This window comes from Lissotriton helveticus, chromosome 8, assembly GCF_964261635.1.
Source record: "Lissotriton helveticus chromosome 8, aLisHel1.1, whole genome shotgun sequence".
NCBI lineage: Eukaryota > Metazoa > Chordata > Amphibia > Caudata > Salamandridae > Lissotriton > Lissotriton helveticus.
This window is the reverse complement of record NC_136069.1, coordinates 1,127,439,294-1,127,465,948: the sequence shown is the minus strand read 5'-3', so window position 1 is coordinate 1,127,465,948 and position 26,655 is coordinate 1,127,439,294.

Here is a 26,655-nt window from a genome sequence, read left to right as displayed (position 1 = left end):
GTATTTCATTTAATTAATATTAATTTACTTTCAATTTAATTTACTTAAATTAATTGTATTATTTCGATAACATTTAATTCACATTTAATTTAATATATTTTAATTTGATTTCATTTTAATTTTAATTAAACCCCTACCCTATCCAACACTAACCCTACTATTTCACCCCCTGGAGTTAGAATAGTAGTTTTAAACCCTACACTATCCAACACTTACCCTACTATTACACCCCCTGGAGTTAGAATAGAAATTGTAACCCCTACACTATCCAACACTTACCCTACTATTACACCCCCTGAAGATAGAATAGTAATTGTAACCCCTACACTATCCAACACTTACCCTACTATTACAACCCCCTGGAGTTAGAATAGTAATTTTAACCCCTACACTATCCAACACTTACCCTACTATTACACCTCATGGAGTTAGATTATTAATGTTAACCCCTACACTATCCAACACTTACCCTACAACAGCACCCCCTGGAGTTAGAATTGTAATTTTAACCCATACACTATCCAGCACTTACCCTACTACTACACCCCCTGGAGTTAGAATAGTCAAGCAGTCAAGAGTGTGATTTCTAATGGTTTTCAAGGCTGGAAAATATGTATGTGCATACACACTAACTCATTGCACATGGTCAGATGGAGTGTTTGTAATGGCAATTTCCTTTTGCATGGCAACATTTGTGTACCTCTGACCTGAGGGTACAAGTGCATAGATGAGTGGAACACAACACTTGTACCCACTCAAAGGTTAAATGTTAGTTAAGTGTGTGCCACAATGTATGCCTGCGTTAAGAAATGCATTATCCTTGGACCAGGAGGCACACATAAAGGCCTGCCCTCCGAGTAAATGTACTGTTACTAACATTGACAGGGGTAAGACAGATCAAATGTGAATGGCAGTATCATGTTAAATGTACATCACAGGTTAAATGGACTATTTAACCATGTTTCACTGCAGTTATGACTAATGTCGCACATACCTACTCAAAAAGTCTGTTGCTGGGCGATACACTCACCCCAGAACCACATAATACTACCCGGCAACGTAGTGTATGGTAACACCATGTGCAGAACACGTGTGCCTGAGTAGAATTGGCTTACACCCAGTTGGAATATTTAATTTACTTGTAAGTTCCTAGGAATGTGGAACTGCAAGTGACCAGGGCCTGTAAATAAAATGCTACTGGTAGACCTGTAGCACTAATTGTGTCACCCACTTAAGTAGCTCTTTAAAAATGTTTCAGACCTGCCACTGCAGCCAGTGTTCAGTTTTTAACCTGGCCCTTGGAAAATACACATTTTGCTTGGCCCAAACCCTCCTTTTTAATAAATACATATGTCATCCCTGGGCTGTTCGAGGTAGTCCTCGAACAGCCCAGAGGGCAGGTGCAATGTATTTAAAAAGCAGGACATGTACTTTTAAGTTTTACATGTCCTGGTAGTGAACAACTCCCAAATTTGTTGTTCACTACTGCAGGGCCTACCTCTCCCATAAAATAACAATGGGTTATCTTATGACATTTAATAAGTGAAAACTTTCAATTGTAAGCAGGTAGACAGATCGAGTGTCATGTCTAAAGAATTGCAATTAAAGGCTCTGATAATGGCAAAGCCAGATTTTTAATTAAAATTCTGAAAAAGCCACTTTTAGAAAGTTTGCAGTTTCTTGTCTTAACCATTCGGTACCTGCAACCTGATCCTGGGTCACATGACTAGATGCAGCTGCAAGGTGGTCTTTCTGTATTTCTCCCAGACAGTGAGACAAAGGAAAAATATGTGTTGGCATGATGGGCCTCTCTGAGTTACCGAGAGTGAGGAGCTGTTACGTAACACACTTGCACATCACAAAGGCTCTTCCTGAGCGCGCTCAAAAATGGTTTGTGACTAGCCTTTTGTGAACCCAGACAAGTTGTGGCTAGGCCCTGGAGGACACCACAGGGAGTGGAAATCTCTGGAAGCCTCCTCCTTTTCAAGGTGGGTATCAGGTGTAAATATTGGTCCTCAGACCACTTCTGGACCTGTTGACTCTGCCAGGAAGAGGCACTTGTGAAGTCTGCCTTGCTCACCTGATTTGTTTCCCAAGGCCTGCTGTTGCTGCACCAGGGCTCTTCTGCTGTGAGCTGTCCTGCTGAATTAGCCTGCCTGTATGTCCCAGGAGTTCAAAATCTTGAAGGGTCATTCGGCTAACCTCCTGTTCTCAAGCCACAGGGACACACCAGGCTTCTCTGTGCCATGAGCCTTCGACGCATGACTGTACACCACCTTGACAGCTCCGCAAGCTTGATCCAGCACAATGCATTTATAAGCCATCACTCGGCCCGGCACCCCATAGCTCCTCACAGCTGTGATGCAGGACCACGCATTGCCTCAGCAGTTCCCCTAACCCGACCCAATGCAATGCATCTTTACGCTGACAACCGGCCCAGCTCGACACAGCTTAGCACATGTTGACACAAGTTTTTGCAAACCCCAGCAGACTCACAGGCCCAGTGTGACACAGCTCAACCTCAGCACCGACTCATGGCTACTCAAGTTTTTGCAAGTACTCGCGGCTTCCCCGATGACGCCGCCGGAACCCGCATTGCAAACTCACATCAATAATCACTGACTTTGATGTAATACGCATCTTGGTACAGTACTTCACATAACAAGCTCCAGTCAATGGTTTCTAGAAGCCAGCCAGCGCAACTCAACGCAGGTGCTTTGCATCACACCACAACCAGGATTTAAGTTACTCCTGTTCAGCAGGCCCGACTGAGTTCCTGTAGCTGGGCTGTGCTCGATCGTGGTTGGCCTGAACTTGTGACTTTGTCCAGTCTGGTACAACCAGATAACCACAGTTGGCATGTGCTTTTTGGTCATATACATAAAGGAGCTGAAGGGGGTAAAAGAACAGGTTGCCCCCCACTCACAAAATCAAAAACAATGAAGGATCTGTTCAATAGGTGAATACACTGTTCAGTGATCCCTCCATGCGTCTGGGGTCACCCAACTTTGTGTGACAAAACAGCGGTTATACTTATGCCGGTTATTCTAGGGAAACCTGGATCACCTGCTATTCTTTAAAATCAGATGTGTCTGTGGGCTCTGTCTCCCCTGGTGTGTACCACCCTCTAGAATGAATAACCAAACATGGAAATGAAAAAGGAAAAAGTGATGAGAAAGGTTGGCAGTGCCTCATGGGAGTAACACCATAGGAGTTCGCAGACTGGTTCTCGCCTGCACCCTCAGGTTCTCATCATCAGCGACTGCCAACCCATAGCACAAATTGTGGTGAAGTAAGAAAAAGAAAAAGTACAAAGTGCTAAGTGTGGTATCACATGTTGCCAGTGCACCAGATAACTTATCCGGGCATGTGGTAGAGTTAACCCTGTAGGGAGTAGCAGGGTCAGGACTGGGATACCGCTATTCCTAATCTAAAAACGAGCTAGACAACCACTGGCTGTATTACTTTATTCTGTGCTGTGGGTCTGCTCACTTAAAAACCAACATGTTTCATGGCCAAGGGTAACTTACTGCAATTTCATCAGGGCAAGGGTCAATTTTCCACATTGCGCCAATTTTTGTCTGCTTTTTATACCAGCGGTAGACAGAGACAACACAACACAACATATCAACAGTTAACATGTAGTTTCATACATGTGGGAGCCACCTTCATTTCATAAACATATTTACCGGGTGGTTGTCCTTCATGGGCATACCTGCAACCCCCTTTACTGTTGAATGTGTACTAGTCCACACTCACACTGTCCATCACTATTGCTGCTAAACGTCAGCCTGTGAAGAGATAGAGAAATGAATTGAGTATTTAAATCATACTGTGCCTGTTTGTTATAAGAGAAATTAGGGCTTGCTCCTTCTTCTAAAATTACAGACTCCAGGCATTTGGAGAGCATGCTCATACAAAGTGAGGCAGTTGAGTGTGAGTCCCCATTGAGCCTCAAACATAGCTAACCCCTTCCCATTTCCCAGGATGTGTATGTAGCTTATTCATGCCTGGATCTACAACATAGCTACATTTCTACTCGCGGTGGCAGTATCACGAAACTGCTCCACGCGAGGAGAGCATTAAAAAACCTGAAAATCTAAACACTTCTGCCCACTACCAAGCCTGTCTGTTTCCACTTACCATGACCGCGCAAGTGTTTGCTCAGCTCCTCGCGGTCTCGATGAGCAAAACTGTTTTTCAATACACTACCCGCCACGTAGGCATGTACGTGCCCCGCCCCTCTTCTGACCCTGATGTCCTCTTTGATCATTCAGGACTAAGGCGGGCGCCATATTAGACTGGCATATTAACCTTACTCCCTAAATGGAGTTCCATTAGAAAGATGATTTTACACGTGCAGTGGTATCGTAGTGCATGCACTATCATGACAATTTCTCAGCTTGGAATGGGGCTCCCAAATGTACATCGCACATCCCAGTGAAACTGAATAAGTTCTGTCAGGCATAACATTTCTATCAGTGTCTTTGAATGCTTCACAATCTAAGTCGAAGGTGTTACGGAGACACCTAGTTGCCAAAATCCTGCCAGTGTGTTTACAGCAGCGTGATCCCACTCTGCCTGCTCGTCACATCTAATCATAGGTTAGTACAGCGTTATGCTACAAAGTTTTGAGTCCCTATGTTACCAAAGCTGTCTCTTGCGTGTTGTTAGATATGTGGGCACCCATAACTATAGGGGTTAAATGGGGAGTATGTATATGACCACCCTTATTTATAAACCTTGTTTCAAATCTGGTCGACACCACCCCAACACACACTTATGTTGGCAGCTTATGACAACTAGTTCTCGGAGGGGGCTTGGTGGTGATTCATGAGATCGAAGATCATATATGTTTAATGAACTTCTACTCTATTGAATTCAATAAGGCCATTCAACCCATGTTGGTCCACCCCCTCCTGGTAAATCCAGCGCGCCTCTTTGGTACATAGTCTGGTCTCCACATTGTACTGGTCACCCACTACCCTTTCCAGTACCACCCATCGTATGTCCTTGTAGGGGTGCTTCTGTGTCTGAAAATGTTGCACCAGTCTCGTGGTTAGTTTTCCTGTTTTCAGCATGCTCAGGTGTTCCTGTATTTTAGTTTTGACTTTGCCTGTTGTGAGTCCAATATAGTGGAGTCCACAAGGGCATGTAAGTCTATAGATGACATTAACCATGTTGCAATTGCTAAACCTGTTAAGGTACCAGGTCTTCCCTTGAGTCAAGGTCACGCTTGTATGAAACTCCCACATGTATGAAACTACACGTTACACTTGGTGCCAACTGTTGATAGTTTGTGTTGTGTTGCCTCTGTCTCCTGCAGGTATAAAAAACAGATACAAATTGGTGCAGTGGGGAAAATTGACCCTTGCCCTGATGAAATTGCCATAAGTTACCCCAGGCAATGACAAATGTTGGTTTGTAAGTGTGTCGACCACAGCACAGAATAAAGTAATACAGCCAGTGGTTATCTAGCTCATTTTTAGATTAGGAATAGCGGTAACCCAGTCCACACCCTACAGGGTTAACACTGCCGCGAGCCCAGATAAGTTATCTGGTGCACTGGCAACATGTGATACCACACTTAGCACTTAGCACTTTGTTCTTTTTGTTTTTCTTACTTCACAATTTTTGTTATGGGTTGGCAGTCGCTGATGATGAGAACCTGAGGATGCAGGCGAGAACCAGTCTGAAAACTCCCATGGTTTTACTCCCGTAAGGCACTGCCAACTTTTCTCACCACTTTTTCCTTTTTCCTTTCCATGTTTGGTTATTCACACTAGAGGGTGGTACAGACCAGGGGAGACAGAGCCCACAGATGGGAAACAGCCATCACAACGCGGGCATAACAACGCAATACCATTACAACAGAACTTTTACAACGCAAGATCCATTACAACGCATGCTATTACAATGCATGCCATTACAACGCAGATGCTATTACAATGCATGCCATTACAACGTAAGTATGGATAAGTATTTCATTTAATTAATATTAATTTACTTTCAATTTAATTTACTTAAATTAATTGTATTATTTCAATAACATTTAATTCACATTTAATTTAATATATTTTAATTTGATTTAATTTTAATTTTAATTAAACCCCTACCCTATCCAACACTAACCCTACTATTTCACCCCCTGGAGTTAGAATAGTAGTTTTAAACCCTACACTATCCAACACTTACCCTACTATTACACCCCCTGGAGTTAGAATAGAAATTGTAACCCCTACACTATCCAACACTTACCCTACTATTACACCCCCTGAAGATAGAATAGTAATTGTAACCCTTACACTATCCAACACTTACCCTACTGTTCCAACCCCCTGGAGTTAGAATAGTAATTTTAACCCCTACACTATCCAACACTTACCCTACTATTACACCTCATGGAGTTAGATTATTAATGTTAACCCCTACACTATCCAACACTTACCCTACAACAGCACCCCCTGGAGTTAGAATTGTAATTTTAACCCATACACTATCCAGCACTTACCCTACTACTACACCCCCTGGAGTTAGAATAGTCAAGCAGTCAAGAGTGTGATTTCTAATGGTTTTCAAGGCTGGAAAATATGTATGTGCATACACACTAACTCATTGCACATGGTCAGATGGAGTGTTTGTAATGGCAATTTCCTTTTGCATGGCAACATTTGTGTACCTCTGACCTGAGGGTACAAGTGCATACATGAGTGGAACACAACACTTGTAACCACTCAAAGGTTAAATGTTAGTTAAGTGTGTGCCACAATGTATGCCTGTGTTAAGAAATGCATTATCCTTGGACCAGGAGGCACACATAAAGGCCTGCCCTCCGAGTAAATGTACTGTTACTAACATTGACAGGGGTAAGACAGATCAAATGTGAATGGCAGTATCATGTTAAATGTACATCACAGGTAAAATGGACTATTTAACCATGTTTCACTGCAGTTATGACTAATGTCACACATACCTACTCAAAAAGTCTGTTGCTGGGCGATACACTCACCCCAGAACCACATAATACTACCCAGCAACGTGGTGTATGGTAACACCATGTGCAGAACACGTGTGCCTGAGTAGAATTGGCTTACACCCAGTTGGAATATTTAATTTACTTGTAAGTTCCTAGGAATGTGGAACTGCAAGTGACCAGGGCCTGTAAATAAAATGCTACTGGTAGACCTGTAGCACTGATTGTGTCACCCACTTAAGTAGCTCTTTAAAAATGTTTCAGACCTGCCACTGCAGCCAGTGTTCAGTTTTTAACCTGGCCCTTGGAAAATACACATTTTGCTTGGCCCAAACCCTCCTTTTTAATAAATACATATGTCATCTCTGGGCTGTTCGAGGTAGTCCTCGAACAGCCCAGAGGGCAGGTGCAATGTATTTAAAAAGCAGGACATGTTCTTTTAAGTTTTACATGTCCTGGTAGTGAACAACTCCCAAATTTGTTTTTCACTACTGCAGGGCCTACCTCTCCCATATAATAACAATGGGTTATCTTATGACATTTAATAAGTGAAAACTTTCAATTGTAAGCAGGTAGACAGATCGAGTGTCATGTCTAAAGAATTGCAATTAAAGGCTCTGATAATGGCAAAGCCAGATTTTTTATTAAAATTCTGAAAAAGCCACTTTTAGAAAGTTTGCAGTTTCTTGTCTTAACTATTCGGTACCTGCAACCTGATCCTGGGTCACATGACTAGATGCAGCTGCAAGGTGGTCTTTCTGTATTTCTCCCAGACAGTGAGACAAAGGAAAAATATGTGTTGGCATGATGGGCCTCTCTGAGTTACCGAGAGTGAGGAGCTGTTACGTAACACACTTGCACATCACAAAGGCTCTTCCTGAGCACGCTCAAAAATGGTTTGTGACTAGCCTTTTGTGAACCCAGACAAGTTGTGGCTAGGCCCTGGAGGACACCAGAGGGAGTGGAAATCTCTGGAAGCCTCCTCCTTTTCAAGGTGAGTATCAGGTGTAAATATTGGTCCTCAGACCACTTCTGGACCTGTGGACTCTGCCAGGAAGAGGCACTTGTGAAGTCTGCCTTGCTCACCTGATTTGTTTCCCAAGGCCTGCTGTTGCTGCACCAGGGCTCTTCTGCTGTGAGCTGTCCTGCTGAATTAGCCTGCCTGTATGTCCCAGGAGTTCAAAATCTCGAAGGGTCATTCGGCTAACCTCCTGTTCTCAAGCCACAGGGACACACCAGACTTCTCTGTGCCATGAGCCTTCGACGCATGACTGTACACCACCTTGACAGCTCCACAAGCTTGATCCAGCACAATGCATTTATAAGCCATCACTCGGCCCGGCACCCCATAGCTCCTCACAGCTGTGATGCAGGACCACGCATTGCCTCAGCAGTTCCCCTAACCCGACCCAATGCAATGCATCTTTACGCTGACAACCGGCCCAGCTCGACACAGCTTAGCACATGGTGACACAAGTTTTTGCAAACCCCAGCAGATTCACAGGCCCAGTGTGACACAGCTCAACCTCAGCACCGAAGCATGGCTACGCAAGTTTTTGCAAGTCCTCGCGGCTTCCCCGATGACGCCGCCGGAACCCGCATTGCAAACTCACATCAATAATCACTGACTTTGATGTAATACGCATCTTGGTACAGTACTTCACATAACAAGCTCCAGTCAATGGTTTCTAGAAGCCAGCCAGCGCAACTCAACGCAGGTGCTTTGCATCACACCACAACCAGGATTTAAGTTACTCTTGTTCAGCAGGCCCGACTGAGTTCCTGTAGCTGGGCTGTGCTCGATCGTGGTTGGCCTGAACTTGTGACTTTGTCCAGTCTGGTACAACCAGATAACCACAGTTGGCATGTGCTTTTTGGTCATATACATAAAGGAGCTGAAGGGGATAAAAGAACAGGTTGCCCCCCACTCACCAAATCAAAAACAATGAAGGATCTGTTCAATAGGTGAATACACTGTTCAGTGATCCCTCCATGCGTCTGGGGTCACCCAACTTTGTGTGACAAAACAGCGGTTATACTTATGCCGGTTATTCTAGGGAAACCTGGATCACCTGCTATTCTTTAAAATCAGATGTGTCTGTGGGCTCTGTCTCCCCTGGTGTGTACCACCCTCTAGAATGAATAACCAAACATGGAAATGAAAAAGGAAAAAGTGGTGAGAAAGGTTGGCAGTGCCTCATGGGAGTAACACCATAGGAGTTCGCAGACTGATTCTCGCCTGCACCCTCAGGTTCTCATCATCAGCGACTGCCAACCCATAGCAAAAATTGTGGTGAAGTAAGAAAAAGAAATAGTACAAAGTGCTAAGTGTGGTATCTCATGTTGCCAGTGCACCAGATAACTTATCCGGGCATGCGGTAGAGTTAACCCTGTAGGGAGTAGCAGGGTCAGGACTGGGATACCGCTATTCCTAATCTAAAAACGAGCTAGACAACCACTGGCTGTATTACTTTATTCTGTGCTGTGGGTCTGCTCACTTAAAAACCAACATGTTTCATGGCCAAGGGTAACTTACTGCAACTTCATCAGGGCAAGGGTCAATTTTCCACATTGCGCCAATTTTTGTCTGCTTTTTATGCCAGCGGTAGACAGAGACAACACAACATATCAACAGTTAACATGTAGTTTCATACATGTGGGAGCCACCTTCATTTCATAAACATATTTACCGGGTGGTTGTCCTTTATGGGCATACCTGCAACCCCCTTTACTGTTGAATGTGTACTAGTCCACACTCACACTGTCCATCACTATTGCTGCTGAACGTCAGCCTGTGAAGAGATAGAGAAATGAATTGAGTATTTAAATCATACTGTGCCTGTTTGTTATAAGAGAAATTAGGGCTTGCTCCTTCTTCTAAAATTACAGACTCCAGGCATTTGGAGAGCATGCTCATACAAAGTGAGGCAGTTGAGTGTGAGTCCCCATTGAGCCTCAAACATAGCTAACCCCTTCCCATTTCCCAGGGTGTGTATGTAGCCTATTCATGCCTGGATCTACAACATAGCTACATTTCTACTCGCGGTGGCAGTATCGGGAAACTGCTCCACGCGAGGAGAGCATTAAAAAACCTGAAAATCTAAACACTTCTGCCCACTACCAAGCCTGTCTGTTTCCACTTACCATGACCGCGCAAGTGTTTGCTCAGCTCCTCGCGGTCTCGATGAGCAAAACTGTTTTTCAATACACTACCCGCCACGTAGGCATGTACGTGCCCCGCCCCTCTTCTGACCCTGACGTCCTCTTTGATCATTCAGGACTAAGGCGGGCGCCATATTAGACTGGCATATTAACCTTACTCCCTAAATGGAGTTCCATAAGAAAGATGATTTTACACGTGCAGTGGTATCGTAGTGCATGCACTATCATGACAATTTCTCAGCTTGGAATGGGGCTCCCAAATGTACATCGCACATCCCAGTGAAACTGAATAAGTTCTGTCAGGCATAACATTTCTATCAGTGTCTTTGAATGCTTCACAATCTAAGTGGAAGGTGTTACGGAGACACCTAGTTGCCAAAATCCTGCTAGTGTGTTTACAGCAGCGTGATCCCACTCTGCCTGCTCGTCACATCTAATCATAGGTTAGTACAGCGTTATGCTACAAAGTTTTGAGTCCCTATGTTACCAAAGCTGTCTCTTGCGTGTTGTTAGATATGTGGGCACCCATAACTATAGGGGTTAAATGGGGAGTATGTATATGACCACCCTTATTTATAAACCTTGTTTCAAATCTGGTCGACACCACCCCAACACACACTTATGTTGGCAGCTTATGACAACTAGTTCTCGGAGGGGGCTTGGCGGTGATTCATGAAATCGAAGATCATATATGTTTAATGAACTTCTACTCTATTGAATTCAATAGGGCCATTCAACCCATGTTGGTCCACCCCCTCCTGGTAAATCCAGCGCGCCTCTTTGGTACATAGTCTGGTCTCCACATTGTACTGGTCACCCACTACCCTTTCCAGTACCACCCATCGTATGTCCTTGTAGGGGTGCTTCTGTGTCTGAAAATGTTGCACCAGTCTCTTGGTTAGTTTTCCTGTTTTCAGCATGCGCAGGTCTTCCTGTATTTTAGTTTTGACTTTGCCTGTTGTGAGTCCAATATAGTGGAGTCCACAAGGGCATGTAAGTCTATAGATGACATTAACCATGTTGCAATTGCTAAACCTGTTAAGGTACCAGGTCTTCCCTTGAGTCAAGGTCACGCTTGTATGAAACTCCCATATGTATGAAACTACACGTTACACTTGGTGCCAACTGTTGATAGTTTGTGTTGTGTTGCCTCTGTCTCCTGCAGGTATAAAAAACAGATACAAATTGGTGCAGTGGAGAAAATTGACCCTTGCCCTGATGAAATTGCCATAAGTTACCCCAGGCAATGACAAATGTTGGTTTGTAAGTGTGTCGACCACAGCACAGAATAAAGTAATACAGCCAGTGGTTATCTAGCTAATTTTTAGATTAGGAATAGCGGTAACCCAGTCCACACCCTACAGGGTTAACACTGCCGCGAGCCCAGATAAGTTATCTGGTGCACTGGCAACATGTGATACCACACTTAGCACTTAGCACTTTGTTCTTTTTGTTTTTCTTACTTCACAATTTTTGTTATGGGTTGGCAGTCGCTGATGATGAGAACCTGAGGATGCAGGCGAGAACCAGTCTGAAAACTCCCATGGTTTTACTCCCGTAAGGCACTGCCAACTTTTCTCACCACTTTTTCCTTTTTCCTTTCCATGTTTGGTTATTCACACTAGAGGGTGGTACAGACCAGGGGAGACAGAGCCCACAGATGGGAAACAGCCATCACAACGCGGGCATAACAACGCAATACCATTACAACAGAACTTTTACAACGCAAGATCCATTACAACGCATGCTATTACAATGCATGCCATTACAACGCAGATGCTATTACAATGCATGCCATTACAACGTAAGTATGGATAAGTATTTCATTTAATTAATATTAATTTACTTTCAATTTAATTTACTTAAATTAATTGTATTATTTCGATAACATTTAATTCACATTTAATTTAATATATTTTAATTTGATTTCATTTTAATTTTAATTAAACCCCTACCCTATCCAACACTAACCCTACTATTTCACCCCCTGGAGTTAGAATAGTAGTTTTAAACCCTACACTATCCAACACTTACCCTACTATTACACCCCCTGGAGTTAGAATAGAAATTGTAACCCCTACACTATCCAACACTTACCCTACTATTACACCCCCTGAAGATAGAATAGTAATTGTAACCCCTACACTATCCAATACTTACCCTACTATTACAACCCCCTGGAGTTAGAATAGTAATTTTAACCCCTACACTATCCAACACTTACCCTACTATTACACCTCATGGAGTTAGATTATTAATGTTAACCCCTACACTATCCAACACTTACCCTACAACAGCACCCCCTGGAGTTAGAATTGTAATTTTAACCCATACACTATCCAGCACTTACCCTACTACTACACCCCCTGGAGTTAGAATAGTCAAGCAGTCAAGAGTGTGATTTCTAATGGTTTTCAAGGCTGGAAAATATGTATGTGCATACACACTAACTCATTGCACATGGTCAGATGGAGTGTTTGTAATGGCAATTTCCTTTTGCATGGCAACATTTGTGTACCTCTGACCTGAGGGTACAAGTGCATAGATGAGTGGAACACAACACTTGTACCCACTCAAAGGTTAAATGTTAGTTAAGTGTGTGCCACAATGTATGCCTGTGTTAAGAAATGCATTATCCTTGGACCAGGAGGCACACATAAAGGCCTGCCCTCCGAGTAAATGTACTGTTACTAACATTGACAGGGGTAAGACAGATCAAATGTGAATGGCAGTATCATGTTAAATGTACATCACAGGTTAAATGGACTATTTAACCATGTTTCACTGCAGTTATGACTAATGTCGCACATACCTACTCAAAAAGTCTGTTGCTGGGCGATACACTCACCCCAGAACCACATAATACTACCCGGCAACGTAGTGTATGGTAACACCATGTGCAGAACACGTGTGCCTGAGTAGAATTGGCTTACACCCAGTTGGAATATTTAATTTACTTGTAAGTTCCTAGGAATGTGGAACTGCAAGTGACCAGGGCCTGTAAATAAAATGCTACTGGTAGACCTGTAGCACTAATTGTGTCACCCACTTAAGTAGCTCTTTAAAAATGTTTCAGACCTGCCACTGCAGCCAGTGTTCAGTTTTTAACCTGGCCCTTGGAAAATACACATTTTGCTTGGCCCAAACCCTCCTTTTTAATAAATACATATGTCATCCCTGGGCTGTTCGAGGTAGTCCTCGAACAGCCCAGAGGGCAGGTGCAATGTATTTAAAAAGCAGGACATGTACTTTTAAGTTTTACATGTCCTGGTAGTGAACAACTCCCAAATTTGTTTTTCACTACTGCAGGGCCTACCTCTCCCATATAATAACAATGGGTTATCTTATGACATTTAATAAGTGAAAACTTTCAATTGTAAGCAGGTAGACAGATCGAGTGTCATGTCTAAAGAATTGCAATTAAAGGCTCTGATAATGGCAAAGCCAGATTTTTAATTAAAATTCTGAAAAAGCCACTTTTAGAAAGTTTGCAGTTTCTCGTCTTAACCATTCGGTACCTGCAACCTGATCCTGGGTCACATGACTAGATGCAGCTGCAAGGTGGTCTTTCTGTATTTCTCCCAGACAGTGAGACAAAGGAAAAATATGTGTTGGCATGATGGGCCTCTCTGAGTTACCGAGAGTGAGGAGCTGTTACGTAACACACTTGCACATCACAAAGGCTCTTCCTGAGCGCGCTCAAAAATGGTTTGTGACTAGCCTTTTGTGAACCCAGACAAGTTGTGGCTAGGCCCTGGAGGACACCACAGGGAGTGGAAATCTCTGGAAGCCTCCTCCTTTTCAAGGTGGGTATCAGGTGTAAATATTGGTCCTCAGACCACTTCTGGACCTGTTGACTCTGCCAGGAAGAGGCACTTGTGAAGTCTGCCTTGCTCACCTGATTTGTTTCCCAAGGCCTGCTGTTGCTGCACCAGGGCTCTTCTGCTGTGAGCTGTCCTGCTGAATTAGCCTGCCTGTATGTCCCAGGAGTTCAAAATCTTGAAGGGTCATTCGGCTAACCTCCTGTTCTCAAGCCACAGGGACACACCAGGCTTCTCTGTGCCATGAGCCTTCGACGCATGACTGTACACCACCTTGACAGCTCCGCAAGCTTGATCCAGCACAATGCATTTATAAGCCATCACTCGGCCCGGCACCCCATAGCTCCTCACAGCTGTGATGCAGGACCACGCATTGCCTCAGCAGTTCCCCTAACCCGACCCAATGCAATGCATCTTTACGCTGACAACCGGCCCAGCTCGACACAGCTTAGCACATGTTGACACAAGTTTTTGCAAACCCCAGCAGATTCACAGGCCCAGTGTGACACAGCTCAACCTCAGCACCGACTCATGGCTACTCAAGTTTTTGCAAGTACTCGCGGCTTCCCCGATGACGCCGCCGGAACCCGCATTGCAAACTCACATCAATAATCACTGACTTTGATGTAATACGCATCTTGGTACAGTACTTCACATAACAAGCTCCAGTCAATGGTTTCTAGAAGCCAGCCAGCGCAACTCAACGCAGGTGCTTTGCATCACACCGCAACCAGGATTTAAGTTACTCCTGTTCAGCAGGCCCGACTGAGTTCCTGTAGCTGGGCTGTGCTCGATCGTGGTTGGCCTGAACTTGTGACTTTGTCCAGTCTGGTACAACCAGATAACCACAGTTGGCATGTGCTTTTTGGTCATATACATAAAGGAGCTGAAGGGGGTAAAAGAACAGGTTGCCCCCCACTCACAAAATCAAAAACAATGAAGGATCTGTTCAATAGGTGAATACACTGTTCAGTGATCCCTCCATGCGTCTGGGGTCACCCAACTTTGTGTGACAAAACAGCGGTTATACTTATGCCGGTTATTCTAGGGAAACCTGGATCACCTGCTATTCTTTAAAATCAGATGTGTCTGTGGGCTCTGTCTCCCCTGGTGTGTACCACCCTCTAGAATGAATAACCAAACATGGAAATGAAAAAGGAAAAAGTGATGAGAAAGGTTGGCAGTGCCCCATGGGAGTAACACCATAGGAGTTCGCAGACTGGTTCTCGCCTGCACCCTCAGGTTCTCATCATCAGCGACTGCCAACCCATAGCACAAATTGTGGTGAAGTAAGAAAAAGAAAAAGTACAAAGTGCTAAGTGTGGTATCACATGTTGCCAGTGCACCAGATAACTTATCCGGGCATGTGGTAGAGTTAACCCTGTAGGGAGTAGCAGGGTCAGGACTGGGATACCGCTATTCCTAATCTAAAAACGAGCTAGACAACCACTGGCTGTATTACTTTATTCTGTGCTGTGGGTCTGCTCACTTAAAAACCAACATGTTTCATGGCCAAGGGTAACTTACTGCAATTTCATCAGGGCAAGGGTCAATTTTCCACATTGCGCCAATTTTTGTCTGCTTTTTATACCAGCGGTAGACAGAGACAACACAACACAACATATCAACAGTTAACATGTAGTTTCATACATGTGGGAGCCACCTTCATTTCATAAACATATTTACCGGGTGGTTGTCCTTCATGGGCATACCTGCAACCCCCTTTACTGTTGAATGTGTACTAGTCCACACTCACACTGTCCATCACTATTGCTGCTAAACGTCAGCCTGTGAAGAGATAGAGAAATGAATTGAGTATTTAAATCATACTGTGCCTGTTTGTTATAAGAGAAATTAGGGCTTGCTCCTTCTTCTAAAATTACAGACTCCAGGCATTTGGAGAGCATGCTCATACAAAGTGAGGCAGTTGAGTGTGAGTCCCCATTGAGCCTCAAACATAGCTAACCCCTTCCCATTTCCCAGGATGTGTATGTAGCTTATTCATGCCTGGATCTACAACATAGCTACATTTCTACTCGCGGTGGCAGTATCACGAAACTGCTCCACGCGAGGAGAGCATTAAAAAACCTGAAAATCTAAACACTTCTGCCCACTACCAAGCCTGTCTGTTTCCACTTACCATGACCGCGCAAGTGTTTGCTCAGCTCCTCGCGGTCTCGATGAGCAAAACTGTTTTTCAATACACTACCCGCCACGTAGGCATGTACGTGCCCCGCCCCTCTTCTGACCCTGATGTCCTCTTTGATCATTCAGGACTAAGGCCGGCGCCATATTAGACTGGCATATTAACCTTACTCCCTAAATGGAGTTCCATTAGAAAGATGATTTTACACGTGCAGTGGTATCGTAGTGCATGCACTATCATGACAATTTCTCAGCTTGGAATGGGGCTCCCAAATGTACATCGCACATCCCAGTGAAACTGAATAAGTTCTGTCAGGCATAACATTTCTATCAGTGTCTTTGAATGCTTCACAATCTAAGTCGAAGGTGTTACGGAGACACCTAGTTGCCAAAATCCTGCCAGTGTGTTTACAGCAGCGTGATCCCACTCTGCCTGCTCGTCACATCTAATCATAGGTTAGTACAGCGTTATTCTACAAAGTTTTGAGTCCCTATGTTACCAAAGCTGTCTCTTGCGTGTTGTTAGATATGTGGGCACCCATAACTATAGGGGTTAAATGGGGAGTATGTATATGACCACCCTTATTTATAAACCTTGTTTCAAATCTGGTCGACACCACCCCAACACACACTTATGTTGGCAGCTTATGACAACTAGTTCTCGGAGGGGGCTTGGTGGTGATTCATGAGATCGAAGATCATATATGTTTAATGAACTTCTACTCTATTGAATTCAATAAGGCCATTCAACCCATGTTGGTCCACCCCCTCCTGGTAAATCCAGCGCGCCTCTTTGGTACATAGTCTGGTCTCCACATTGTACTGGTCACCCACTACCCTTTCCAGTACCACCCATCGTATGTCCTTGTAGGGGTGCTTCTGTGTCTGAAAATGTTGCACCAGTCTCGTGGTTAGTTTTCCTGTTTTCAGCATGCTCAGGTGTTCCTGTATTTTAGTTTTGACTTTGCCTGTTGTGAGTCCAATATAGTGGAGTCCACAAGGGCATGTAAGTCTATAGATGACATTAACCATGTTGCAATTGCTAAACCTGTTAAGGTACCAGGTCTTCCCTTGAGTCAAGGTCACGCTTGTATGAAACTCCCACATGTATGAAACTACACGTTACACTTGGTGCCAACTGTTGATAGTTTGTGTTGTGTTGCCTCTGTCTCCTGCAGGTATAAAAAACAGATACAAATTGGTGCAGTGGGGAAAATTGACCCTTGCCCTGATGAAATTGCCATAAGTTACCCCAGGCAATGACAAATGTTGGTTTGTAAGTGTGTCGACCACAGCACAGAATAAAGTAATACAGCCAGTGGTTATCTAGCTCATTTTTAGATTAGGAATAGCGGTAACCCAGTCCACACCCTACAGGGTTAACACTGCCGCGAGCCCAGATAAGTTATCTGGTGCACTGGCAACATGTGATACCACACTTAGCACTTAGCACTTTGTTCTTTTTGTTTTTCTTACTTCACAATTTTTGTTATGGGTTGGCAGTCGCTGATGATGAGAACCTGAGGATGCAGGCGAGAACCAGTCTGAAAACTCCCATGGTTTTACTCCCGTAAGGCACTGCCAACTTTTCTCACCACTTTTTCCTTTTTCCTTTCCATGTTTGGTTATTCACACTAGAGGGTGGTACAGACCAGGGGAGACAGAGCCCACAGATGGGAAACAGCCATCACAACGCGGGCATAACAACGCAATACCATTACAACAGAACTTTTACAACGCAAGATCCATTACAACGCATGCTATTACAATGCATGCCATTACAACGCAGATGCTATTACAATGCATGCCATTACAACGTAAGTATGGATAAGTATTTCATTTAATTAATATTAATTTACTTTCAATTTAATTTACTTAAATTAATTGTATTATTTCAATAACATTTAATTCACATTTAATTTAATATATTTTAATTTGATTTAATTTTAATTTTAATTAAACCCCTACCCTATCCAACACTAACCCTATTATTTCACCCCCTGGAGTTAGAATAGTAGTTTTAAACCCTACACTATCCAACACTTACCCTACTATTACACCCCCTGGAGTTAGAATAGAAATTGTAACCCCTACACTATCCAACACTTACCCTACTATTACACCCCCTGAAGATAGAATAGTAATTGTAACCCTTACACTATCCAACACTTACCCTACTGTTCCAACCCCCTGGAGTTAGAATAGTAATTTTAACCCCTACACTATCCAACACTTACCCTACTATTACACCTCATGGAGTTAGATTATTAATGTTAACCCCTACACTATCCAACACTTACCCTACAACAGCACCCCCTGGAGTTAGAATTGTAATTTTAACCCATACACTATCCAGCACTTACCCTACTACTACACCCCCTGGAGTTAGAATAGTCAAGCAGTCAAGAGTGTGATTTCTAATGGTTTTCAAGGCTGGAAAATATGTATGTGCATACACACTAACTCATTGCACATGGTCAGATGGAGTGTTTGTAATGGCAATTTCCTTTTGCATGGCAACATTTGTGTACCTCTGACCTGAGGGTACAAGTGCATACATGAGTGGAACACAACACTTGTAACCACTCAAAGGTTAAATGTTAGTTAAGTGTGTGCCACAATGTATGCCTGTGTTAAGAAATGCATTATCCTTGGACCAGGAGGCACACATAAAGGCCTGCCCTCCGAGTAAATGTACTGTTACTAACATTGACAGGGGTAAGACAGATCAAATGTGAATGGCAGTATCATGTTAAATGTACATCACAGGTAAAATGGACTATTTAACCATGTTTCACTGCAGTTATGACTAATGTCGCACATACCTACTCAAAAAGTCTGTTGCTGGGCGATACACTCACCCCAGAACCACATAATACTACCCAGCAACGTGGTGTATGGTAACACCATGTGCAGAACACGTGTGCCTGAGTAGAATTGGCTTACACCCAGTTGGAATATTTAATTTACTTGTAAGTTCCTAGGAATGTGGAACTGCAAGTGACCAGGGCCTGTAAATAAAATGCTACTGGTAGACCTGTAGCACTGATTGTGTCACCCACTTAAGTAGCTCTTTAAAAATGTTTCAGACCTGCCACTGCAGCCAGTGTTCAGTTTTTAACCTGGCCCTTGGAAAATACACATTTTGCTTGGCCCAAACCCTCCTTTTTAATAAATACATATGTCATCCCTGGGCTGTTCGAGGTAGTCCTCGAACAGCCCAGAGGGCAGGTGCAATGTATTTAAAAAGCAGGACATGTTCTTTTAAGTTTTACATGTCCTGGTAGTGAACAACTCCCAAATTTGTTTTTCACTACTGCAGGGCCTACCTCTCCCATATAATAACAATGGGTTATCTTATGACATTTAATAAGTGAAAACTTTCAATTGTAAGCAGGTAGACAGATCGAGTGTCATGTCTAAAGAATTGCAATTAAAGGCTCTGATAATGGCAAAGCCAGATTTTTTATTAAAATTCTGAAAAAGCCACTTTTAGAAAGTTTGCAGTTTCTTGTCTTAACTATTCGGTACCTGCAACCTGATCCTGGGTCACATGACTAGATGCAGCTGCAAGGTGGTCTTTCTGTATTTCTCCCAGACAGTGAGACAAAGGAAAAATATGTGTTGGCATGATGGGCCTCTCTGAGTTACCGAGAGTGAGGAGCTGTTACGTAACACACTTGCACATCACAAAGGCTCTTCCTGAGCACGCTCAAAAATGGTTTGTGACTAGCCTTTTGTGAACCCAGACAAGTTGTGGCTAGGCCCTGGAGGACACCAGAGGGAGTGGAAATCTCTGGAAGCCTCCTCCTTTTCAAGGTGAGTATCAGGTGTAAATATTGGTCCTCAGACCACTTCTGGACCTGTGGACTCTGCCAGGAAGAGGCACTTGTGAAGTCTGCCTTGCTCACCTGATTTGTTTCCCAAGGCCTGCTGTTGCTGCACCAGGGCTCTTCTGCTGTGAGCTGTCCTGCTGAATTAGCCTGCCTGTATGTCCCAGGAGTTCAAAATCTCGAAGGGTCATTCGGCTAACCTCCTGTTCTCAAGCCACAGGGACACACCAGACTTCTCTGTGCCATGAGCCTTCGACGCATGACTGTACACCACCTTGACAGCTCCACAAGCTTGATCCAGCACAATGCATTTATAAGCCATCACTCGGCCCGGCACCCCATAGCTCCTCACAGCTGTGATGCAGGACCACGCATTGCCTCAGCAGTTCCCCTAACCCGACCCAATGCAATGCATCTTTACGCTGACAACCGGCCCAGCTCGACACAGCTTAGCACATGTTGACACAAGTTTTTGCAAACCCCAGCAGATTCACAGGCCCAGTGTGACACAGCTCAACCTCAGCACCGAAGCATGGCTACGCAAGTTTTTGCAAGTCCTCGCGGCTTCCCCGATGACGCCGCCGGAACCCGCATTGCAAACTCACATCAATAATCACTGACTTTGATGTAATACGCATCTTGGTACAGTACTTCACATAACAAGCTCCAGTCAATGGTTTCTAGAAGCCAGCCAGCGCAACTCAACGAAGGTGCTTTGCATCACACCACAACCAGGATTTAAGTTACTCTTGTTCAGCAGGCCCGACTGAGTTCCTGTAGCTGGGCTGTGCTCGATCGTGGTTGGCCTGAACTTGTGACTTTGTCCAGTCTGGTACAACCAGATAACCACAGTTGGCATGTGCTTTTTGGTCATATACATAAAGGAGCTGAAGGGGGTAAAAGAACAGGTTGCCCCCCACTCACCAAATCAAAAACAATGAAGGATCTGTTCAATAGGTGAATACACTGTTCAGTGATCCCTCCATGCGTCTGGGGTCACCCAACTTTGTGTGACAAAACAGCGGTTATACTTATGCCGGTTATTCTAGGGAAACCTGGATCACCTGCTATTCTTTAAAATCAGATGTGTCTGTGGGCTCTGTCTCCCCTGGTGTGTACCACCCTCTAGAATGAATAACCAAACATGGAAATGAAAAAGGAAAAAGTGGTGAGAAAGGTTGGCAGTGCCTCATGGGAGTAACACCATAGGAGTTCGCAGACTGATTCTCGCCTGCACCCTCAGGTTCTCATCATCAGCGACTGCCAACCCATAGCAAAAATTGTGGTGAAGTAAGAAAAAGAAATAGTACAAAGTGCTAAGTGTGGTATCACATGTTGCCAGTGCACCAGATAACTTATCCGGGCATGCGGTAGAGTTAACCCTGTAGGGAGTAGCAGGGTCAGGACTGGGATACCGCTATTCCTAATCTAAAAACGAGCTAGACAACCACTGGCTGTATTACTTTATTCTGTGCTGTGGGTCTGCTCACTTAAAAACCAACATGTTTCATGGCCAAGGGTAACTTACTGCAACTTCATCAGGGCAAGGGTCAATTTTCCACATTGCGCCAATTTTTGTCTGCTTTTTATGCCAGCGGTAGACAGAGACAACACAACATATCAACAGTTAACATGTAGTTTCATACATGTGGGAGCCACCTTCATTTCATAAACATATTTACCGGGTGGTTGTCCTTTATGGGCATACCTGCAACCCCCTTTACTGTTGAATGTGTACTAGTCCACACTCACACTGTCCATCACTATTGCTGCTGAACGTCAGCCTGTGAAGAGATAGAGAAATGAATTGAGTATCTAAATCATACTGTGCCCGTTTGTTATAAAAGAAATTAGGGCTTGCTCTTCTTCTAAAATTACAGACTCCAGGCATTTGGAGAGCATGCTCATACAAAGTGAGGCAGTTGAGTGTGAGTCCCCATTGAGCCTCAAACACAGCTAACCCCTTCCCATTTCCCAGGGTGTGTATGTAGCTTATTCATGCCTGGATCTACAACATAGCTACATTTCTACTCGCGGAGGCAGTATCGTGAAACTGCTCCACGCGAGGAGAGCATTAAAAAATCTGAAAATCTAAACACTTCTGCCCACTACCAAGCCTGTCTGTTTCCACTTACCATGACCATGCAAGTGTTTGCTCAGCTCCTCGCGGTCTCGATGAGCAAAACTGTTTTTCAATACACTGCCCGCCACGTAGGCATGTACGTGCCCCGCCCCTCTTCTGACCCTGACGTCCTCTTTGATCATTCAGGACTAAGGCGGGCGCCATATTAGACTGGCATATTAACCTTACTCCCTAAATGGAGTTCCATAAGAAAGATGATTTTACACGTGCAGTGGTATCGTAGGGCATGCACTATCATGACAATTTCTCAGCTTGGAATGGGGCTTCCAAATGTACATCGCACATCCCAGTGAAACTGAATAAGTTCTGTCAGGCATAACATTTCTATCAGTGTCCTTGAATGCTTCACAATCTAAGTGGAAGGTGTTACAGAGACACCTAGTTGCCAAAATCCTGCCAGTGTGTTTACAGCAGCGTGATCCCACTCTGCCTGCTCGTCACATCTAATCATAGGTTAGTACAGCGTTATGCTACAAAGTTTTGAGTCCCTATGTTACCAAAGCTGTCTCTTGCGTGTTGTTAGATATGTGGGCACCCATAACTAAAGGGGTTAAATGGGGAGTATGTATATGACCACCCTTATTTATAAACCTTGTTTCAAATCTGGTCGACACCACCCCAACACACACTTATGTTGGCAACTTATGACAACTAGTTCTCGGAGGGGGCTTGGCGGTGATTCATGAGATCGAAGATCATATATGTTTAATGAACTTCTACTCTATTGAATTCAATAAGGCCATTCAACCCATGGTGGTCCACCCCCTCCTGGTAAATGCAGCGCGCCTCCTTGGTACATAGTCTGGTCTCCACATTGTACTGGTCACCCACTACCCTTTCCAGTACCACCCATCGTATGTCCTTGTAGGGGTGCTTCTGTGTCTGAAAATGTTGCACCAGTCTCGTGGTTAGTGTTCCTGTTTTCAGCATGCTCAGGTGTTCCTGTATTCTAGTTTTGACTTTGCCTGTTGTGAGTCCAACATAGTGGAGTCCACAAGGGCATGTAAGTCTATAGATGACATTAACCATGTTGCAATTGCTAAACCTGTTAAGGTACCAGGTCTTCCCTTGAGTCAAGGTCACGCTTGTATGAAACTCCCACATGTATGAAACTACACGTTACACTTGGTGCCAACTGTTGATAGTTTGTGTTGTGTTGCCTCTGTCTCCTGCAGGTATAAAAAACAGATACAAATTGGTGCATTGGGGAAAATTGACCCTTGCCCTGATGAAATTGCCATAAGTTACCCCAGGCAATGACAAATATTGGTTTGTAAGTGTGTCGACCACAGCACAGAATAAAGTAATACAGCCAGTGGTTATCTAGCTCATTTTTAGATTAGGAATAGCGGTAACCCAGTCCACACCCTACAGGGTTACCACTGCCGCGAGCCCAAATAAGTTATCTGGTGCACTGGCAACATGTGATACCACACTTAGCACTTAGCACTTTGTTCTTTTTGTTTTTCTTACTTCACAATTTTTGTTATGGGTTGGCAGTCGCTGATGATGAGAACCTGAGGATGCAGGCGAGAACCAGTCTGCAAACTCCCATGGTTTTACTCCCGTAAGGCACTGCCAACTTTTCTCACCACTTTTTCCTTTTTCCTTTCCATGTTTGGTTATTCACACTAGAGGGTGGTACAGACCAGGGGAGACAGAACCCACAGATGGGAAACAGCCATCACATCGCGGGCATAACAACGCAATACCATTACAACAGAACTTTTACAACGCAAGATCCATTACAACGCATGCTATTACAATGCATGCCATTACAACGCAGATGCTATTACAATGCATGCCATTACAACGTAAGTATGGATAAGTATTTCATTTAATTAATATTAATTTACTTTCAATTTAATTTACTTAAATTAATTGTATTATTTTAATAACATTTAATTCACATTTAATTTAATATATTTTAATTTGATTTAATTTTAATTTTAATTAAACCCCTACCCTATCCAACACTAACCCTACTATTTCACCCCCTGGAGTTAGAATAGTAGTTTTAAACCCTACACTATCCAACACTTACCCTACTATTATACCCCCTGGAATTAAAATAGTAATTTAAACCCCTACACTATCCAACACTTACCCTACTATTACACCCCCTGGAGTTAGAATAGAAATTGTAACCCCTACACTATCCAACACTTACCCTACTATTACACCCCCTGAAGATAGAATAGTAATTGTAACCCCTACACTATCCAACACTTACCCTACTATTACAACCCCCTGGAGTTAGAATAGTAATTTTAACCCCTACACTATCCAACACTTACCCTACTATTACACCTAATGGAGTTAGATTATTAATGTTAACCCCTACACTATCCAACACTTACCCTACAACAGCACCCCCTGGAGTTAGAATTGTAATTTTAACCCATACACTATCCAGCACTTACCCTACTACTACACCCCCTGGAGTTAGAATAGTAATTTTAACCCCTACACTATCCAACACTTACCCTGCTATTACACCCCCAGGAGTTAGAATAGTAATTTTAACCCCTACACTATTCAACACATACCCTACTATTACACCCCCTGGAGTTAGAATAGTAATTTTAACCCCTACATTCTCCAACATTTACACAACAATTACATTCCCATTAAGTAAAATTTAAAAATACTTACCCATACTTACGTTGTAATGGCATGCATTCTAATAGCATCTGCGTTGTAATGGCATGCGTTATAATAGCATGCGTTGTAATGGATCTTGCGTTGTAAAAGTTTTGTTGTTATGGTATGCATTGTGAATGTATGTGTTGTAACGTCATACATCCCCACAGACACATCTGATTTTAAAGAATAGCAGGTGATCCATGTTCCCCTAGAATAGATGGCACAAGTATAACCGCTGTTTCATCACACAAAGTTGGAGGGATCACTGAACAGTGTATTCACCTATTGGACAGGTCCTTCGTTGTTTTTGATGTGCTTTTGGGTGCCATATTCACTGAAATCTTTGTAGTTGCATTTCTCTAGTTCTATCTATTGGATTTTTGTCATTTTGGTGTCTAATTATTTATTACATTTTACTCCATTTTCCTAAATTGATGGGGGAGCTTTTTTCTATTGTGTTTTAACTTTATCACTGTTTGAGGTGCTGCATAAATACGTTACACATTGCCTCCAAGTTAAACCTGACTGCTTTGTGCCATGCTACCAGAGGTTTGAGCACAGGTTATTTTGAGGTTTGCTTTTTACTTCACCCTGACAAGGATTGTGGTTGATGCTTGAGTAGAGTTTGACCCCTACAATCAGTACCCCCATTTCCCAAACTGTGTAATGTGTTGCCAGATAAAACAGAAGGGCCATTAGGTGCCTTATTCTTTCTTGACTACTATGAGCAATAGTCACAAGTTTCCGATAATATGTAAATAAGATAGTGAAATAAATGATAGTGGTTTAAAAGAAAGTGCCATAATCCAAGTTATATATAGCTTTTCAAAATAATTTTGGACTTGCTGGGTCAAGGACAAGAAGCAAGACCCACCACTGAGCTGTAAGGGACACCCTTAGTTCTGTCCTTCTTTACCTGGAAGAGAACTTGCCAATATCTTCTGTGCCCTTCACACATCCCATGCTTGGCTAGGGTAAAATGATGGGAATCTGGCTAGGACACTTCTAAACTCTGTTATGGCACTTCACCACATGGTTCTGTTTACTGAAGGCCAAGCCTGTTCTTAGAAGAGTTTGTGAGCACAAAAGAAACTCTTCTGTTGAGTAAAGCCAACAAAACAAAATTAAAAGACATACACAAATGGTAAGAGATCATATCTTTCCTCTATGCCCCACTTTTCTTTTTAATATACTAATTTTTTGCTTACTTGTTCTAGTCATTTATGCTCCCACCCCACCTCTTTTCCTTTCACCAGCTAGCCCCATCTATACTGCTGCCCTGTCTAGTCTTCTCTCCAATTGTGATACAGTTCAGTACATCAACGGATTTGTCAGTGGCTATTGCCAGCTATGAGGGGTGGTAGGGCAGGCAAAGTGCTGCTGGTGTAAAAATAAAAAACATATATAATGAATAACTGGTACAGTAAAAAGAACAGTAAATATTGGGACAGAAAACGAAATACATACATTTTAAAAAAAAGTCACTTACCTGACTGCAGGTCTTCACCAGTCCCGATCTTCTTCTTGATCCTGCATGGGCCCAGCCAACTCCCTTAACCAATCCTGGCGCTGCTTTCATGCTGTGAGAGCAGCACCAGGATTGGATGAAGTAGGCTGGCTGGATGCTCCTTCAAACCCAGTAGGCCTGTGCTTGGTCTCCACCCGATGTTTAAGACAGCTAGGTAGAGAGCTTCAAAGTGCACCTGCCACTTTGGCCGGTGCAAGACAGCCACTGTCCCTGTCCTCTGGTGCCAATCAGCAGCAGAGGACACACCGAGCACAATCTGGGCCCGGGACTGGCGCTGCTGCAAGTGCATTCATCAGAAGAATAAAATGGCAATTAAGGGCCATATGCATCAACACCTTTTTCCCATAGACACAGAATGGGCAAAACCCTTTGATGCATCTGGCCCTAAATCTTTTCATTGCCTC